The 20,785-nt window shown below is 42.5% G+C and overlaps 2 long non-coding RNA genes across 2 annotated transcripts; both read right to left on the bottom strand.

The window, feature by feature from the left end:
* Positions 1-7,873: 7,873 nt before the first annotated feature.
* LOC147977567 (uncharacterized) lies at positions 7,874-8,607 on the bottom strand. Its single transcript, XR_015599452.1, has 2 exons — positions 8,377-8,607; positions 7,874-8,254 (listed from the first exon to the last, which is right to left on the bottom strand). It is a non-coding gene; the product is annotated as an uncharacterized LOC147977567 (long non-coding RNA).
* Positions 8,608-17,574: 8,967 nt separating this feature from the next.
* Positions 17,575-18,335, bottom strand: LOC147977566 (uncharacterized). Its single transcript, XR_015599451.1, has 2 exons — positions 18,078-18,335; positions 17,575-17,955 (listed from the first exon to the last, which is right to left on the bottom strand). It is a non-coding gene; the product is annotated as an uncharacterized LOC147977566 (long non-coding RNA).
* Between the last annotated feature and the right edge of the window lie 2,450 nt (positions 18,336-20,785).

The following is a 20,785-nucleotide window of genomic DNA, read 5'->3' as shown; positions in this document are numbered from 1 at the left end:
TACAGTTTGAAAATGGGACCTTTAGTACCGGTTCGTGGCACGGACCGGGACTAAAGGTCTCAACCCCATTAGTCCCGGTTCGTGCCTCAAACCGGGACTAATGGTCTAAACTTATTCCCGGTTTGAGGCACGAACCGGGACTAATGGTCATCGCACCCTTTAGTCCCGGGACTAATGGATGTAACTTTTCGAGTAGATGATTTTTCATATAAAAAACTTTTTCATCCGAGTTAGTATGCAAAAGTTATGCCCATTTTTACAAATTTCAGAGAGATTTTGCTAATAAAGTCAAAATTCACATTTGCAAATATTCCCAACAACTAGACCACATATCACATGAGAAACTTATTTTCTTTTATTTTTTTGACATTTCCATTATTTTCTTTTATTTTTTTTAAAACTGAAAAGGCGATCCACCGGGGGGGGTACAGTTTGAAAATGGGACCTTTAGTACCGGTTCGTGGCACGGACCGGGACTAAAGGTCTCAACCCCATTAGTCCCGGTTCGTGCCTCAAACCGGGACTAATGGTCTAATCTTTAGTCCCGGTTTGAGGCACGAACCGAGACTAATGGTCATCGCACCCTTTAGTCCCGGGACTAATGGATGTAACTTTTCGAGTAGATGATTTTTCATATAAAAACTTTTTCATCCGAGTTAGTATGCAAAAGGTATGCCCATTTTTACAAATTTCAGAGAGATTTTGCTAATAAAGTCAAAATTCACATTTGCAAATATTCCCAACAACTAGACCACATATCACATGAGAAACTTATTTTCTTTTATTTTTTTGACATTTCCATTATTTTCTTTTATTTTTTTTAAAACTGAAAAGGCGATCCACCGGGGGGTACAGTATGAAAATGGGACCTTTAGTACCGGTTCGTGGCACGGACCGGGACTAAAGGTCTCAACCCCATTAGTCCCGGTTCGTGCCTCAAACCGGGACTAATTGTCTAATCTTTAGTCCCGGTTTGAGGCACGAACCGGGACTAATGGTCATCGCACCCTTTAGTCCCGGGACTAATGGATGTAACTTTTCGAGTAGATGATTTTTCATATAAAAAGCTTTTTTATCCGAGTTAGTATGCAAAAGTTATGCCCATTTTTACAAATTTCAGAGAGATTTTGCTAATAAAGTCAAAATTCACATTTGCAAATATTCCCAACAACTAGACCACATATCACATGAGAAACTTATTTTCTTTTATTTTTTTTGACATTTCCATTATTTTCTTTTATTTTTTTTAAAACTAAAAAGGCGATCCACCGGGGGGGTGTACAGTTTGAAAATGGGACCTTTATTACCGGTTCGTGGCACGAACAGGGACTAAAGGTCTCAACCCCATTAGTCCCGGTTCGTGCCTCAAACCGGGACTAATGGTCTAATCTTTAGTCCCGGTTTGAGGCACGAACCGGGACTAATGGTCATCGCACCCTTTAGTCCCGGGACTAATGGATGTAACTTTTCAAGTAGATGATTTTTCATATAAAAAACTTTTTCATCCGACTTAGTATGCAAAAGTTATGCCCATTTTTACAAATTTCAGAGAGATTTTGCTAATAAAGTCAAAATTCACATTTGCAAATATTCCCAACAACTAGACCACATATCACATGAGAAACTTATTTTCTTTTATTTTTTTGACATTTCCATTATTTTCTTTTATTTTTATAAAACTAAAAAGGCGATCCACGGGGGGGGGGGGGGGTACAGTTTGAAAATGGGACCTTTAGTACCGGTTCGTGGCACGAACCGGGACTAAAGGTCTCAACCCCATTAGTCCCGGTTCGTGCCTCAAACCGGGACTAATGGTCTAATCTTTAGTCCCGGTTTGAGGCACGAACCGGGAATAATGGTCATCGCACCCTTTAATCCCGGGACTAATGGATGTAACTTTTCGAGTAGATGATTTTTCATATAAAAAACTTTTTCATCCGAGTTAGTATGCAAAAGTTATGCCCATTTTTACAAATTTCAGAGAGATTTTGCTAATAAAGTCAAAATTCACATTTGCAAATATTCCCAACAACTAGACCACATATCACATGAGAAACTTATTTTCTTTTATTTTTTTGACATTTCCATTATTTTCTTTAATTTTTTTAAAACTAAAAAGGCGATCCACGGGGGGGGGGGGTACAGTTTGAAAATGGGACCTTTAGTACCGGTTCGTGGCACGAACCGGGACTAAAGGTCTCAACCCCATTAGTCCCGGTTCGTGCCTCAAACCGGGACTAATGGTCTAATCTTTAGTCCCGGTTTGAGGCACGAACCGGGAATAATGGTCATCGCACCCTTTAGTCCCGGGACTAATGGATGTAACTTTTCGAGTAGATGATTTTTCATATAAAAAACTTTTTCATCCGAGTTAGTATGCAAAAGTTATGCCCATTTTTACAAATTTCAGAGAGATTTTGCTAATAAAGTCAAAATTCACATTTGCAAATATTCCCAACAACTAGACCACATATCACATGAGAAACTTATTTTCTTTTATTTTTTTTGACATTTCCATTATTTTCTTTAATTTTTTTAAAACTAAAAAGGCGATCCACGGGGGGGGGGGGGGTACAGTTTGAAAATGGGACCTTTAGTACCGGTTCGTGGCACGAACCGGGACTAAAGGTCTCAACCCCATTAGTCCCGGTTCGTGCCTCAAACCGGGACTAATGGTCTAATCTTTAGTCCCGGTTTGAGGCACGAACCGGGAATAATGGTCATCGCACCCTTTAATCCCGGGACTAATGGATGTAACTTTTCGAGTAGATGATTTTTCATATAAAAAACTTTTTCATCCGAGTTAGTATGCAAAAGTTATGCCCATTTTTACAAATTTCAGAGAGATTTTGCTAATAAAGTCAAAATTCACATTTGCAAATATTCCCAACAACTAGACCACATATCACATGAGAAACTTATTTTCTTTTATTTTTTTGACATTTCCATTATTTTCTTTAATTTTTTTAAAACTAAAAAGGCGATCCACGGGGGGGGCGGGGGGGTACAGTTTGAAAATGGGACCTTTAGTACCGGTTCGTGGCACGAACCGGGACTAAAGGTCTCAACCCCATTAGTCCCGGTTCGTGCCTCAAACCGGGACTAATGGTCTAATCTTTAGTCCCGGTTTGAGGCACGAACCGGGAATAATGGTCATCGCACCCTTTAGTCCCGGGACTAATGGATGTAACTTTTCGAGTAGATGATTTTTCATATAAAAAACTTTTTCATCCGAGTTAGTATGCAAAAGTTATGCCCATTTTTACAAATTTCAGAGAGATTTTGCTAATAAAGTCAAAATTCACATTTGCAAATATTCCCAACAACTAGACCACATATCACATGAGAAACTTATTTTCTTTTATTTTTTTGACATTTCCATTATTTTCTTTTATTTTTTTTAAAACTGAAAAGGCGATCCACAGGGAGGGGGTACAGTTTGAAAATGGGACCTTTAGTACCGGTTCGTGGCACGAACCGGGACTAAAGGTCTCAACCCCATTAGTCCCGGTTCGTGCCTCAAACCGGGACTAATGGTCTAATCTTTAGTCCCGGTTTGAGGCACGAACCGGGACTAATGGTCATCGCACCCTTTAGTCCCGGTTCATGTCTTAAACCGGGACTAAAGGGCCTGAGTGAACCGGGACTAATGCCTTAGCCGCATGAACCGGGACCAATGCTCACATTAGTCCCGGTTCATGACTGAACCGGGACTAATGTGAATATTGCCCCGTGACCATAGCCCTGTTTTCTACTAGTGGTAGGTGGGCTTTTTTCATTTAGTTTTTTCTTTTCTGCTTTATTTATTTTGTTTTATTTATTTTTAGTTGTTTTTGTTGTATTTAGAGTTTCTTTGTGAATATTTTTGCTTTAGGTGCAAAAATTAGAAACTTTCTGTTAGTGCCGCTAGTTTTCAAATTTGAATAGTTTCAATTTTGAATTATTTGAAATTTGTGTGAATCACTAGTTTGTGAATAACTTAACTTTAAAAATCAGTAAAGGCATGAAAGAATTTGTTTGCACATAATATTTCTTCGCGTTTCAAATGCCAAAACACATAACTACCCTAACTATTATAGAGATTTCCTCCTGGGTGTGAAACACGGAAGAAAGTGATTATAGTGAAGCCGATCACATCCCAGATCTTTGGGTGTGAAACTTTTTCTTCGCGTGTGTCCCTTTTGAATTATTTGAAATTTGTGTGAATCGCTAGTTTGTGAGTAACTTAATTTTAAAAATCAGTAAAGGCATGAAAGAATTTGTTTGCACACTTATGTGTTGTAGGCACAACAAGCGGGGGGATTGATTGCGCCGCCTGTTCTCCCTGTTGGGGAACGGTTTTACCGAATTTTTTGCCAGCTGATTTACTCGAGCTCGAGCTCACCTCTTTCTGTAGACGTGCTCGATTTAACTTCCTGATGTGGAGCTCATAGTCTGTGTCAACAGGCTTGGGACCTGGTGGTCTAGCCATACGAATGAAGTGGTCAATCTTTTCCTCAGGCACTTTCTCCGTTGGCGGCGGTGGCGATTTCGGTGCAAAATGGGCTTCCACCTCGGCCTTCGATATGGCTGCATTTTCCTCCTCGGACTTGTCATAAGGCCTCTGTGCCATAGCTTTTATTTAACTAATCCAAAAGAAATATAAAACAATTTAGTATTCAAATTACAATGCATGGATGCAATCAATTAATAAGGAAAAACTGAATCAATCATAGTACATAATAAGCATCATCGAATAGTCTCGAATAATAGATATAATCTCGAATACATCGTCTCAAATAATATATATAATCTCAAATAAATCATCTCGAACATTATATATCGAATACATCACTAGCTAGCTAGCTATCTATAGCAGCTAATAAAGATCGAATACTAAAGAGTAATCTAGGCCACTCGCGGTTCCTGAGGCGCGGGCGGTGGACAACCAAAGTGAAGGAACCATCACTGGATCATAGCTCGGGTGATCTCCCCAAAGAACCTGCCAGGTATTGGAGAACCTGACGTCCATAGCAGCCATGTAGCGATGGACGTGCTCGTCCTCCTCCCTGACACGGCGATGTACCACCTCCGGCGGGGTCGGCTCCCTCCGCACCGAAAGTGGCCCACGCGAACACCACCAAAGGAGATGAGGGTCGATGACGGGACCTGGGGCCTGGTTCCTCACCAAGTGTCGCGCCCCTGAAGGTAGGACCTCCCAGTGCCAGCCCAGCGGAGCCCAGTCCCGGACACGGGTCCTCTGAGGCAGGACGTCGTCGCGAATGTGTCGATGGCGAGGATGCGGGCCGGGCATCGTCGACAACAAATACTATATGCCGCAAAAGTAAAGTAACATTTTTTAAATGATGGATTGTGATTTCATATATGAAAATTCGAAATTTTATAACTAAAAAAACATCGATCATCGTCTAACAATTTGAAATTAATCTAATTCATCTAGCTAGCTAAAACTAACATTTCTATATAACTAACATTTCTATAACATTTGACATTATATATATTATAACTAACATTTCTATATACTATTTGACATTAATCTAATCTAATTAATTAATTCATCTAAAACTTTGTATAAAAAACAGAAAAACAGAAAAAACTAAAAGCTAAAAACAGAAAAATTGTGTGTGTGTGCGCGTGTAGTGTGTGTGTGTGTGTGTGTGCATGTAGTGTGTGTGTGTGCGCGTGTGCGTGTGTGTGCGCTACGGCCGGCGCCGGCGCGCGGTGTGGCTTTGATCGATTGGAGGGAGGAGAGGGGCCGGGGGAGGGGCTCACAGCGCGCGCGGGCGAGGTCGAGGCGACGGCGACGCCGAGGCGAGGTCGATCCAAGGCGACGGCGACGGCGAGGGGAGGGGATGGCAACGGGCCGGTGCGGCGACCGGGACAGGCCGACGACGGGGGCGCCGCGGAGTCGACGAGGACGACGCGACGAGGACGGGGGCGTCGCGGAGTCGACGGCGACGGCGCGACAGGGGCGGCGACGGCGCGGGACGGGGCGGCGGTAGAGATAAATGGGAGATGAGAAACTGAAATTTTTCGAAGTGTTTCTTATACAGGGGACACCTTTAGTACCGGTTGGAGCCACCAACCGGTACTAAAGGCCTGTTTTGGCCAGGCCAAACGGCGGGAAGGGCAGGCCTTTAGTACCGGGTGGTGGCTGGAACCGGTACTAAAGACCCACCCTTTAGTACCCGTTCCAGCCACCAACCGGTACTAAAGGTGGTGCGCTGGCGCAGGTGCGGTGCGGCAAGTTTAGTCCCACCTCGCTAGCCGAGGGGCTCCCGCACTTGTTTATAAGCCCGGTGCGGTAGATGATTTTTTGAGTAGATGATTTTTCATATAAAAAACTTTTTCATCCGAGTTAGTATGCAAAAGTTATGCCCATTTTTACAAATTTCAGAGAGATTTTGCTAATAAAGTCAAAATTCACATTTGCAAATATTCCCAACAACTAGACCACATATCACATGAGAAACTTATTTTCTTTTATTTTTTTGACATTTCCATTATTTTCTTTTATTTTTTAAAAAACTGAAAAGGCGATCCACGGGGGGGGGGGGGGGGGTACAGTTTGAAAATGGGACCATTAGTACCGGTTCGTGGCATGAACCGGGACTAAAGGTCTCAACCCCATTAGTCCCGATTCGTGCCTCAAACCGGGACTAATGGTCTAATCTTTAGTCCCGGTTTGAGGCACGAACCGGGACTAATGGTCATCGCACCCTTTAGTCCCGGGACTAATGGATGTAACTTTTCGAGTAGATGATTTTTCATATAAAAAACATTTTCATCCGAGTTAGTATGCAAAATTTATGCCCATTTTTACAAATTTCAGAGAGATTTTGCAAATAAAGTCAAAATTCACATTTGCAAATTTTCCCAACAACTAGACCACATATCAGATGGGAAACTTATTTTCTTTTATTTTTTTGACATTTCCATCATTTTCTTTTATTTGTTTAAAACTGAAAAGGCGATCCACAGGGGGGGGTAGAGTTTGAAAATTGGACCTTTAGTACCGGTTCGTGGCACGAACCGGGACTCAAGGTCTCATCCCTATTAGTCCCGGTTCGTGCCTCAAACCGGGACTAAAGGTCTAATCTTCAGTCCCGGTTTGAGGCACGAACCGGGACCAATGGTTATGGGCCAGGAGCGAGGCCCATTGGTCCCGGTTCATCCCACCAACCGGGACCAAAAGGTCCAGATGAACCGGGACCAATGGCCCACGTGGCCCGGCCGGCCCCCTGGGCTCACGAACCGGGACCAATGCCCCCATTGGTCCCGGTTCTGGACTGTACCGGGACTAATGGGGTTTCCCGGCCTGGACCAAAGCCCCCTTTTCTACTAGTGGTTGGTGTTAACAATCGGTACTAAAGGGCTCCCGGCCCCCGGAGCTGGCTCGTGCCACGTGGTTGCCCTTTAGCACCGGTTCGTGCTGAACCGGTACTAAAGGGGGGGCCTTTACTGACCACACTTTAGTGCCGGTTATGGAACCGGCACTAAAGGGCCTTACAAACCGGTGCTATTGCCCGGTTCTGCACTAGTGACACCCGAGGTGATGTCTAGCATCAGTTATGGGGCAGCCTGAAGCAACATGGGGCATGCTCAGTACATTAAGATTAAGGATACAACTATGAGGTGTTCTTAGTAATACATTTGAGGTCTCATCCCACTTTGTCTGACAAAAGATGGAACTTATGTGTGATTCTTTACCCCACTTTTTAGGATATATCGTAAATTTTCATCAAGGCTCATTTAATTTATTCACATTGATTACCAAACCTAGTAAATAAACACATGATTTCTTACTAGGATGATGCATGCGAGTGAAATATCAAATGTTGCTAATAAACACTCAAAATCTGTTTAGTTTAAGGATACATCAAACAGTAATTATGTATAATTGTGTAACATCATAATTTTGAATACAATGGTCTGGAATAAAAAATAAATAGAAGGTGATATAGTATTCACCATGATGGGTGTTACAACATGTTTGACGTCAATCATTAAAACCGATGTAAATTTATAAATAGTAGTAACTTGGTAGAAGAAAGTCGCATGTTGCCTCCCTAATGATCACAAGTCTTAGGGTAGCATTCGCACTTGGCACCCATTAGTCTTTTAAACCTGTTCCGGCATTGTCCATCATCCCATCCGTCTTCCACACAACTATCTCGACACATTCCATTTTGATCAGGATGGCATGTATCCCAATGGTTGTGATAGCACATGTTTTCGGTAGATGAAACCTCACCTATGGATAAATAGACAAGGTTAGGAGAAGTAATATGAATGAATGTGTCCAGCAATGTTGATATGTCATTGCACAACATGAAACTTCGGCGAAATGCTGATACTATGGATAATTATACTTACTACATGTAGCCATAAGGCAGAAAAAAATCAAACAACACATGGTTGTCTTCCTCCAGGCCTCCATGGTATAATGGCAGAATGTCGGTGATTTTTCTGAGAGAAGGCAAAGAATGTTGTCAAGATGGTGTGTGTTTTGGTTTCTATCGTTTTGAGGTTCTTATAATGTCCGTGCCCTATAGATAGTTTAAATAGTTAGGTCGTAAGGCCAAGAGGAAAGCAAGGAAGCAAAATTAACCGATGGAATACAACCAAGTGAACTAAACTTGGCACACGTCTTACGACCTAAAATAAATAGCATATCTATCACCTATCTAAGTTTAGCTTGTTGAATTGAATCATTCCGCACATTGACAGGTGATAAGTGCATTACTATTTATATAGCATCCAAACTAAGATTGACGGTAAAGCACACTGGCTACAAAAAGGGAACCAATGCTATCTTCTTAATTTATCTATGTTTTTTGTTCTATTCATTCCATAATTCTATTAGTTACAAAAATATTCAAATTTATTTGGACCAACATATTAATCAATTTTGTAGAGCTAGTTCATGTTTTCAATACTTATGCTTTAAGTGAAAATAGGTTTTTGGAGTTCCAGGGGAAGTCTGGAAAATTAGGAGGGTCAATTTCATAAAGCAAGGGAATCAAAAGTCCAAGGAACAAGGTCAGGAAGGACATTGGTGCATGCACACCCTGCCTAAGTTCTCATGCACACCCAGTCGGGGTTGATTTCTGATACCCTTGGTATATATACACCTCAAAAAACTTGGTCATATTTATCATATTTTTTTGTTTGGTGGCACTTCGCAACCCAAGGCCATCATATCTATAGTCATATTAAGGTAAGCTTCCCGAGCGAGGAAAGATCGCTATCTTAGTTAACATTGATAATTGATGCTCTCATGGCAATATATGAGGTGCCCATCAACAACATGAATCATTGTGCTCTCATAATAATCTATTAGGTTATTCTTTATCTTTCATTTTTCCAAAAAAACGTAAAAAACATGTTTTAACTTCTTCAGATGGCATTGACATTGTAGTCTTAACAACATGGCACCTCATAATGTTTCCGATACCATGTGATTGAGTGGGTTGGCTATAGGGGAGTCCATGACGGACCACATGGAAAATGTTTGCAATCATAAAACCATCCCACGTGATTTCTAAACCAAGAATCATATGAGAATATGGAGTCAATCACTGACAATTCGTTTCATTAAATTGCTTGTGATGGCATAACTATCTCTTGTTGTTTCTTCCCATATACCATTTGCGATGATACTAGTCATCACACACGTTACATGTCATATGGAACGTGTGCATTGTACTGTCAATAGCACATGCAAAAGTTCAAAAAATCACTTTATTCTAGTTATGTATTGCACATGTTACATTCTAGGTGAACCGTGTGATTTAATATGTTCATAAAACATGTATTCTTTTAATAAATTGTGGGATTTGATGTAACCGTAAATTTCTCCGTTGGATCACAACCCAACAGACGCCTTGAGATGTAACACTCAGTGTACTCCTTTGGAAAGCACTAATCGGAAAGGCATTTAGTTACACAAGAATATTAAATGTTGTAACATGGCAAGGCGGTGAAACAGAAGTAAACTACTCTATCTAGTCATATTAAATGAGGTGGGAAACATTTAGATAGCATCCCTCAAAAATACCTCATGGCATTTAATGAGGATAATTAAGGTTCTTCCCTAAACTGTATTATAGGAGTTGCTAACATGAAACTCAATGGTATATGTGAAAATAAAGTTAATTGGCTATGAGTTTAGTTGCAATCTACACATTTGTACTTTCCTAAACCATATGTAAAATTTTGTGATCCGAAATGAAGTTAATTAGTTACGAGTTTAGCAATTTTACAAGGATATTTGAGCAATTTTAATTCAGACACCTAGTTAAAAATTGTTGACATATGTGAAAATAACTTATTAAGAAACTTGGCAAAATTCTAAGAAACTTACATATATAACATATTTTAATCGGACCAATGGTTTAAAAGTTATAACATATGCATAGAATTGGCCTTTTTAAGAATGTATAAAATGCAGAAATAACTAATATAAATAACAAGACTAACACAACTGAGCATTAGATATTAAATCGCACCCATAGGCGGTGTGTTGGGGATATTACTATTGGGTGTAAGCCGTCCAGGAGAGGCTGGGTTAACTTCATCAGTAGTTGGTTATGCTTGAAGCCCATGAAGACAGATGAGGATGTTGTGTAAGGCCCAGGGCCCAGGACCGGTTTAAGGCCTGCAGCTGTAAACCGGCTTTTGGTATGTAACTTGTATTGTAAGATAGAAGTAGTGGAGACCGAACCGGACACGCTTATGAGCCGGTATCGGGACTCCGTAAACCGACGGGCGTCAACCCATGTATATAGGGGACGACCCGGCGGCGGTTCAGGACAACAGATAACAACTCGAGACTTAGGCGAAGCATATTCGCTCCCTGGTCATCAAAACCCCATAAATTCCATCACAAATAGACATAGGCTTTTACCTTCATCGAAGGGGCCGAACTAGTATAAACCCTCTTGTGTCCCTTGTCCGCTTTAACCCCTTCAAGCTAACCCGTAGCGATGGTTCCACGACTAAGTCCTTTCAAGAGGACATCTGCCATGACAAAACCACGATAGTTGGCGCCCACCGTGGGGCTATCGCACGATGGTCTCAAGTTCTTGGAGGGCAACTTTGAAGGACTCAAGGGTTACGCCGTGGGCCAGATGACCAAGAGTCGTCGCGGCAAGCTCTACATCGACCATGCAGGATGGGGCCCCGAGGCCAGATCAATTGAGTACGGGTATCGGGTCCCCTTTGGTGGCATACACGTCTTCATCGGCAAGATCGGTGAACTGGGCCCTGAGCCGGACATCTGCACTGACCTAGTCAAAATGGCTCAGTGTGCATGATCTGCCCGGGTCAAGCCAGCCATGAAGCGTGCCTTCGTGGGAGTCATCCATGGAGGGGAATACGAGGATAGATCGGAATCTGGTGGTGAGACCGTCGTTTATTCTGGCAATGAGTCATCGACCGGAGGGACCGAGTCGTTTTATCAATTACAAGATGGCCAGATTGGGGGCTGTTCCGATGGCGACAGTATTCCGGACCCTTCTGATCCACCAAACCAGGTTGGAATATTCATGGTCGGTACACACTACAAAAAAAAACACTTCCGTGATGATACGTGTTTGTCACAGTAGGTCGCTTTTTTTGTCATGCATGTACATCAATGACAAATTTATGATAGAATCAAGATAGTCATACCTGTGCTGTCGTAGAAGTGTTCCATGACATTACCAGAATTATCATCACAGAAGTGTCCACTTCCATGACGATAAATCGCGCGTCACAGAAGTGCTTTTGTCAAGGGTGACCGACACGTGGCATCCACTGTAACGGAACGCCGTTAAGCTATCAGTTCGGGTTTTGGATCCGATAACCCGTTAATAGCCCTGACCAATGGGAAATTTCCATGTGTAAATTCTTATTGGCCGGACGAAACACGTGTCAGCTCGTCAGTGGGTCAGATAGGCGCCTATGATATGTCAACACGTGGCACGGCCCAACAGAGGCCCATTCCTGTGAAAAGGCCGGTCCGCTTGACTTGGTCAAAAGGTGGAGGGCCGGCCCAAGGAAAGCCTGTTAACAACATGTTCGCATATAGCCCATTTACAGCCCGCTAAGCCAAGGCCCGTTATGCCCAATCCGAATTAGGCCCAGTAGCGTCATCTGGGTTGTCCAATATGATTCCAGCCCCTTTTCACTTCTGGCCCATGTATAGCCCATGATGTCTTTTGGCCCATATGAGGCCCTTTGTAACTCCTGGTCCATTAGCAGCCCGTGCTCAAACTGGCCTGTAATAAACAGTGTATTCCTTTACACCCCTTAACGGCCCATGGTGGAACTGGCCCGTAATGAACAGTGTATCACTTTATACCCATTAACGGCCCGTTATTCTGTTGGGCCGTTTCCAACCCAAGTTAACTTTCGGCCTTTTGAGGGCCCATTTATTCTTTGGCTCATTTGCAGCATTCGGTTACTTACGGCCCATTACTATCATTTTCTGCTTGTGGGCCAAATTCAGCCCGTCGTTACAGTCGGCCCGTTTGGGGTCTGTTAATACGTTGGGCCGTTTTCATAGCGTCATCAAATACGTCCTATTAATGATGGCCCGTTACGGTCGGCCCATGAACGGACGATTCCAACTCTAGACCGTTTATGGCCATAATGCGGCCTGTTATTGGCCCATGTTTGGCCAATCGATCATACGGCCCGTATAAGGCCCATTGATGATACGGCCCGTAGAAGGCCCATTGTTTCTACGGCCCGTACAAGGCCTGCTGTTTCTACGGCCCGTACAAGGCCCACGTCTTCATCGGCAAGATCGGTGAACTGGGCCCTGAGCTGAACATCTGCACTGACCTAGTCAAAATGGCTCAGCGTGCACGATCTGCCCGGGTCAAGCCAGCCATGAAGCGTGCCTTCGTGGGAGTCATGCATGGAGGGGAATACAAGGATAGATCGGAATCTGGTGGTGAGACCGTCGTTTATTCTGGCGACGAGTCATCGACCGGAGGGACCGAGTCGTTGTATCAATTACAAGATGGCCAGATTGGGGGCTGTTCCGATGGCGACACTATTCCGGACCCTTCTGATCCACCAAACCAGGTTGGAATATTCATGGTCGGTACACACTACAAAAAAAACACTTCCGTGATGATACGTGTTTGTCACAGTAGGTCGCTTTTTTTGTCATGCATGTACATCAATGAGAAATTTATGACAGAATCAAGATAGTCATACCTGTGCTGTCGTAGAAGTGTTCCATGACATTACCAAAATTATCATCACAGAAGTGTCCACTTCCATGACGATAAATCGCGCGTCACAGAAGTGCTTTTGTCAAGGGTGACCGACACGTGGCATCCACTGTAGATGATTTTTCATATAAAAAACTTTTTCATCCGAGTTAGTATGCAAAAGTTATGCCCATTTTTACAAATTTCAGAGAGATTTTGCTAATAAAGTCAAAATTCACATTTGCAAATATTCCCAACAACTAGACCACATATCACATGAGAAACTTATTTTCTTTTATTTTTTTGACATTTCCATTATTTTCTTTTATTTTTTTTAAAACTGAAAAGGCGATCCACCCGGGGGGGGTACAGTTTGAAAATGGGACCTTTAGTACCGGTTCGTGGCACGAACCGGGACTAAAGGTCTCAACCCCATTAGTCCCGGTTCGTGCCTCAAACCGGGACTAATGGTCTAATCTTTAGTCCCGGTTTGAGGCACGAACCGGGACTAATGGTCATCGCACCCTTTAGTCCCGGTTCATGTCTTAAACCGGGACTAGAGGGCCCGAGTGAACCGGGACTAATGCCTTAGCCGGATGAACCGGGACCAATGCTCACATTAGTCCCGGTTCATGTCAACCGGGACTAATGTGAATATTGCCCCGTGACCATAGCCCTGTTTTCTACTAGTGGTAGGTGGGCTTTTTTCATTTAGTTTTTTATTTTCTGCTTTATTTATTTTGTTTTTTTATATTTAGTTGTTTTTTTTGTATTTAGAGTTTCTTTGTGAATATTTTTGCTTTAGGTGCAAAAATTAGAAACTTTCTGTTAGTGCCGCTAGTTTTCAAATTTGAATAGTTTCAATTTTGAATTATTTGAAATTTGTGTGAATCACTAGTTTGTGAATAACTTAACTTTAAAAATCAGTAAAGGCATGAAAGAATTTGTTTGCACATAATATTTCTTCGCGTTTCAAATGCCAAAACACATAACTACCCTAACTATTATAGAGATTTCCTCCTGGGTGTGAAACACGGAAGAAAGTGATTATAGTGAAGCCGATCACATCCCAGATCTTTGGGTGTGAAACTTTTTCTTCGCGTGTGTCCCTTTTGAATTATTTGAAATTTGTGTGAATCACTAGTTTGTGAGTAACTTAATTTTAAAAATCAGTAAAGGCATGAAAGAATTTGTTTGCACACTTATGTGTTGTAGGCACAACAAGCGGGGGGATTGATTGCGCCGCCTGTTCTCCCTGCTGGGGAACGGTTTTACCGCATTTTTTGCCAGCTGATTTACTCGAGCTCGAGCTCACCTCTTTCTGTAGACGTGCTCGATTTAACTTCCTGATGTGGAGCTCATAGTCTGTGTCAACAGGCTTGGGATCTGGTGGTCTAGCCATACGAATGAAGTGGTCAATCTTTTCCTCAGGCACTTTCTCCGTTGGCGGCGGTGGCGATTTCGGTGCAAAATGGGCTTCCACCTCGGCCTTCGATATGGCTGCGTTTTCCTCCTCGGACTTGTCATAAGGCCTCTATGCCATAGCATTTATTTAACTAATCCAAAAGAAATATAAAACAATTTAGTATTCAAATTACAATGCATGGATGCAATCAATTAATAAGGAAAAACTGAATCAATCATAGTACATAATAAGCATCATCGAATAGTCTCGAATAATAGATATAATCTCGAATACATCGTCTCAAATAATATATATAATCTCAAATAAATCATCTCGAACATTATATATCGAATACATCACTAGCTAGCTAGCTATGTATAGCAGCTAATAAAGATCGAATACTAAAGAGTAATCTAGGCCACTCGCGGTTCCTGAGGCGCGGGCGGTGGACAACCAAAGTGAAGGAACCATCACTGGATCATAGCTCGGGTGATCTCCCCAAAGAACCTGCCAGGTATTGGAGAACCCGACGTCCATAGCAGCCATGTAGCGATGGACGTGCTCGTCCTCCTCCCTGACACGGCGACGTACCACCTCCGGCGGGGCCGGCTCCCTCCGCACCGAAAGTGGCCCACGCGAACACCACCAAAGGAGATGAGGGTCGATGACGGGACCTGGGGCCGGGTTCCTCACCAAGTGTCGCGCCCCTGAAGGTAGCACCTCCCAGTGCCAGCCCAGCGGAGCCCAGTCCCGGACATGGGTCCTCTGAAGCAGGACGTCGTCGCGAATGTGTCGATGGCGAGGATGCGGGCCGGGCATCGTCGACAACAAATACTATATGCCACAAAAGTAAAGTAACATTTTTTAAATGATGGATTGTGATTTCATATATGCAAATTCGAAATTTTATAATTAAAAATATAAGAAACTAAAAAAACATCGATCATCGTCTAACAATTTGAAATTAATCTAATTCATCTAGCTAGCTAAAACTAACATTTCCAAAATTTCTAACACTTCTATATAACTAACATTTCTATATACTATTTGACATTAATGTAATCTAATTAATTAATTCATCTAAAATTTTGTATAAAAAACAGAAAAACAGAAAAAACTAAAAGCTAAAAACAGAAAAATTGTGTGTGTGTGTGCGCGTGTAGTGTGTGTGTGTGTGTGTGCATGTAGTGTGTGTGTGTGCGCGTGTGCGTGTGTGTGCGCTACGGCCGGCACCGTCGCGCGTTGTGGCTTAGATCGATTGGAGGGAGGAGAGGGGCCGGGGGAGGGGCTCACAGCGCGCGCGGGCGAGGTCGAGGCGACGGCGACGGCGAGGCGAGGTCGATCCAAGGCGACGGCGACGGCGAGGGGAGGGGATGGCGACGGGCCGGTGCGGCGACCGGGACAGGCCGACGACGGGGGCGCCGCGGAGTCGACGAGGACGACGCGACGAGGACGGGGGCGTCGCGGAGTCGACGGGGACGGCGCGACAGGGGCGGCGACGGCGCGGGACGGGGCGGCGGTAGAGATAAATGGGAGATGAGAAACTGAAATTTTTTGAAGTGTTTCTTATATAGGGGACACCTTTAGTACCGGTTGGAGCCACCAACTGGTACTAAAGGACTGTTTTGGCCAGGCCAAACGGCTGGAAGGGCAGGCCTTTAGTACTGGGTGGTGGCTGGAACCGGTACTAAAGACCCACCCTTCAGTACCCGTTCCAGCCACCAACTGGTACTAAATTTGGTGCACTGGCGCAGGTGCGGTGCGGAAAGTTTAGTCCCACCTCGCTAGCCGAGGGGCTCCCGCACTTGTTTATAAGCCCCGGTGTGGTAGATGATTTTTTGAGTAGATGATTTTTCATATAAAAAACTTTTTCATCCGAGTTAGTATGCAAAAGTTATGCCCATTTTTACAAATTTCAGAGAGATTTTGCAAATAAAGTCAAAATTCACATTTGCAAATTTTCCCAACAACTAGACCACATATCAGATGGGAAACTTATTTTCTTCTATTTTTTTGACATTTCCATCATTTTCTTTTATTTTTTTAAAACTGAAAAGGCGATCCACAGGGGAGGGGTAGAGTTTGAAAATGGGACCTTTAGTACCGGTTCGTGGCATGACCCGGGACTAAAGGTCTCATCCCTATTAGTCCTGGTTCGTGCCTCAAACCGGGACTAAAGGTCTAATCATTAGTCCCGGTTTGAGGCACGAACCGGGACCAATGGTTGTGGGCCAGGAGCGAGGCCCATTGGCCCCGGTTCATCCCACCAACCGGGACCAAAAGGTCCAGATGAACCGGGACCAATGGCCCACGTGGCCCGGCCGGCACCCTGGGCTCACGAACCGGGACCAATGCCCCCATTGGTCCTGGTTCTGGACTGAACCGGGACTAATGGGGTTACCCGGCCTGGACCAAAGCCCCCTTTTCTACTAGTGGTTGGTTTTAACAATCGGTACTAAAGGGCTCCCGGCCCCCGGAGCTGGCTCGTGCCACGTGGTTGCCCTTTAGCACCGGTTCGTGCTGAACCGGTACTAAAGGGGGGGCCTTTACTGACCACACTTTAGTGCCGGTTATGGAACCGGCACTAAAGGGCCTTACAAACCGGTGCTATTGCCCGGTTCTGCACTAGTGACACCCGAGGTGATGTCTAGCATCAGTTATGGGGCAGCCTGAAGCAACATGGGGCATGCTCAGTACATTAAGATTAAGGATACAACTATGAGGTGTTCTTAGTAATACATTTGAGGTCTCATCCCACTTTGTCTGACAAAAGATGGAACTTATGTGCGATTCTTTACCCCACTTTTTAGGATATATCATAAATTTTCATCAAGGCTCATTTAATTTATTCACATTGATTACCAAACCTAGTGAATAAACACATGATTTCTTACTAGGATGATGCATGCGAGTGAAATATCAAATGTTGCTAATAAACACTCAAAATCTGTTTAGTTTAAGGATACATCAAACAGTAATTATGTATAATTGTGTAACATCATAATTTTGAATACAATGGTCTGGAATAAAAAATAAATAGAAGGTGATATAGTATTCACCATGATTGGTGTTACAACATGTTTGACGTCAATCATTAAAACCGATGTAAATTTATAAATAGCAGTAACTTGGTAGAAGAAAGTCGCATGTTGCCTCCCTAATGATCACAAGTCTTAGGGTAACATTCGCACTTGGCACCCATTAGTCTTTTAAACCTGTTCCGGCATTGTCCATCATCCCATCCGTCTTCCACACAACTATCTCGACACATTCCATTCTGATCAGGATGGCATGTATCCCAATGGTTGTGATAGCACATGTTTTCGGTAGATGAAACCTCACCTATGGATAAATAGACAAGGTTAGGAGAAGTAATATGAATGAATGTGTCCAGCAATGTTGATATGTCATTGCACAACATGAAACTTCGGCGAAATGCTGATACTATGGATAATTATACTTACTACATGTAGCCATAAGGCAGAAAAAAATCAAACAACACATGGTTGTCTTCCTCCAGGCCTCCATGGTATAATGGCAGAATGTCGGTGATTTTTCTGAGAGAAGGCAAAGAATGTTGTCAAGATGGTGTGTGTTTTGGTTTCTATCGTTTTGAGGTTCTTATAATGTCCGTGCCCTATAGATAGTTTAAATAGTTAGGTCGTAAGGCCAAGAGGAAAGCAAGGAAGCAAAATTAACCGGTGGAATACAACCAAGTGAACTAAACTTGGCACACGTCTTACGACCTAAAATAAATAGCATATCTATCACCTATCTAAGTTTAGCTTGTTGAATTGAATCATTCCGCACATTGACAGGTGATAAGTGCATTACTATTTATATAGCATCCAAACTAAGATTGACGGTAAAGCACACTGGCTACAAAAAGGGAACCAATGCTATCTTCTTAATTTATCTATGTTTTTTGTTCTATTCATTCCATAATTCTATTAGTTACAAAAATATTCAAATTTATTTGGACCAACATATTAATCAATTTTGTAGAGCTAGTTCATGTTTTCAATACTTATGCTTTAAGTGAAAATAGGTTTTTGGAGTTCCAGGGGAAGTCTGGAAAATTAGGAGGGTCAATTTCATAAAGCAAGGGAATCAAAAGTCCAAGGAACAAGGTCAGGAAGGACATTGGTGCATGCACACCCTGCCTAAGTTCTCATGCACACCCAGTCGGGGTTGATTTCTGATACCCTTGGTATATATACACCTCAAAAAACTTGGTCATATTTATCATATTTTTTTGTTTGGTGGCACTTCGCAACCCAAGGCCATCATATCTATAGTCATATTAAGGTAAGCTTCCCGAGCGAGGAAAGATCGCTATCTTAGTTAACATTGATAATTGATGCTCTCATGGCAATATATGAGGTGCCCATCAACAACATGAATCATTGTGCTCTCATAATAATCTATTAGGTTATTCTTTATCTTTCATTTTTCCAAAAAAACGTAAAAAACATGTTTTAACTTCTTCAGATGGCATTGACATTGTAGTCTTAACAACATGGCACCTCATAATGTTTCCGATACCATGTGATTGAGTGGGTTGGCTATAGGGGAGTCCATAACTGACCACATGGAAAACGTTTGCAATCATAAAACCATCCCACGTGATTTCTAAACCAAGAATCATATGAGAATATGGAGTCAGTCACTGACAATTCGTTTCATTAAATTGCTTGTGATGGCATAACTATCTCTTGTTGTTTCTTCCCATATACCATTTGCGATGATACTAGTCATCACACACGTTACATGTCATATGGAACGTGTGCATTGTACTGTCAATAGCACATGCAAAAGTTCAAAAAATCACTTTATTCTAGTTATGTATTGCACATGTTACATTCTAGGTGAACCGTGTGATTTAATATGTTCATAAAACATGTATTATTTTAATAAATTGTGGGATTTGATGTAACCATAAATTTCTTCGTTGGATCACAACCCAACAGATGCCTTGAGATGTAACACTCAGTGTACTCCTTTGGAAAACACTAACCGGAAAGGCATTTAGTTACACAACAATATTAAATGTTGTAACATGGCAAGGCGGTGAAACAGAAGTAAACTACTCTATCTAGTCATATTAAATGAGGTGGGAAACATTTAGATAGCATCCCTCAAAAATACCTCATGGCATTTAATGAGGATAATTAAGGTTCTTCCCTAAACTGTATTATAGGAGTTGCTAACATGAAACTCAATGGTATATGTGAAAATAAAGTTAATTGGCTATGAGTTTAGTTGCAATCTACACATTTGTACTTTCCTAAACCATATATAAAATTTTGTGATCCGAAATGAAGTTAATTAGTTACGAGTTTAGCAATTTTACAAGGATATTTGAGCAATTTTAATTCAGACACCAAGTTAAAAATTGTTGACATATGTGAAAATAACTTATTAAGAAACTTGACAAAATTCTAAGAAACTTACATATATAACATATTTTAATCGGACCAATGGTTTAAAAGTTATAACATATGCATAGAAATGGCATTTTTAAGAATGTATAAAATGCATAAATAACTAATATAAATAACAAGACTAACACAACTGAGCATTAGATATTAAATCGCACCCATAGGCGGTGTGTTGGGGATATTACTATTGGGTGTAAGCCGTCAGGAGAGGCTGGGTTAACTTCATCAGTAGTTGGTTATGCTTGAAGCCCATGAAGACAGATGAGGATGTTGTGTAAGGCCCAGGGCCCAGGACCGGTTTAAGGCCTGCAGCTGTAAACCGGCTTTTGGTATGTAACTTGTATTGTAAGATAGAAGTAGTGGAGACCGAACCGGACACGCTTATGAGCCGGTATCGGGACTCCGTAAACCGACGGGCGTCAACCCATGTATATAGGGGACGACCCGGCGGCGGTTCAGGACAACAGATAACAACTCGAGACTTAGGCGAAGCATATTCGCTCCCTGGTCATCAAAACCCCATAAATTCCATCACAAATAGACATAGGCTTTTACCTTCATCGAAGGGGCCGAACTAGTATAAACCCTCTTGTGTCCCTTGTCCGCTTTAACCCCTTCAAGCTAACCCATAGCGATGGTTCCACGACTAAGTCCTTTCAAGAGGACATCTGCCATGACAAAACCACGATAGTTGGCGCCCACCGTGGGGCTATCGCACGATGGTCTCAAGT

Source organism: Triticum urartu, chromosome 3A (assembly GCF_056163025.1).
Source record: "Triticum urartu cultivar PI428250 chromosome 3A, HENAU_Tu73, whole genome shotgun sequence".
Classification (NCBI taxonomy): Eukaryota; Viridiplantae; Streptophyta; class Magnoliopsida; order Poales; family Poaceae; genus Triticum; species Triticum urartu.
Note: the sequence above shows the minus strand (reverse complement) of the source record. Positions and strands in the feature narration are given on the sequence as shown.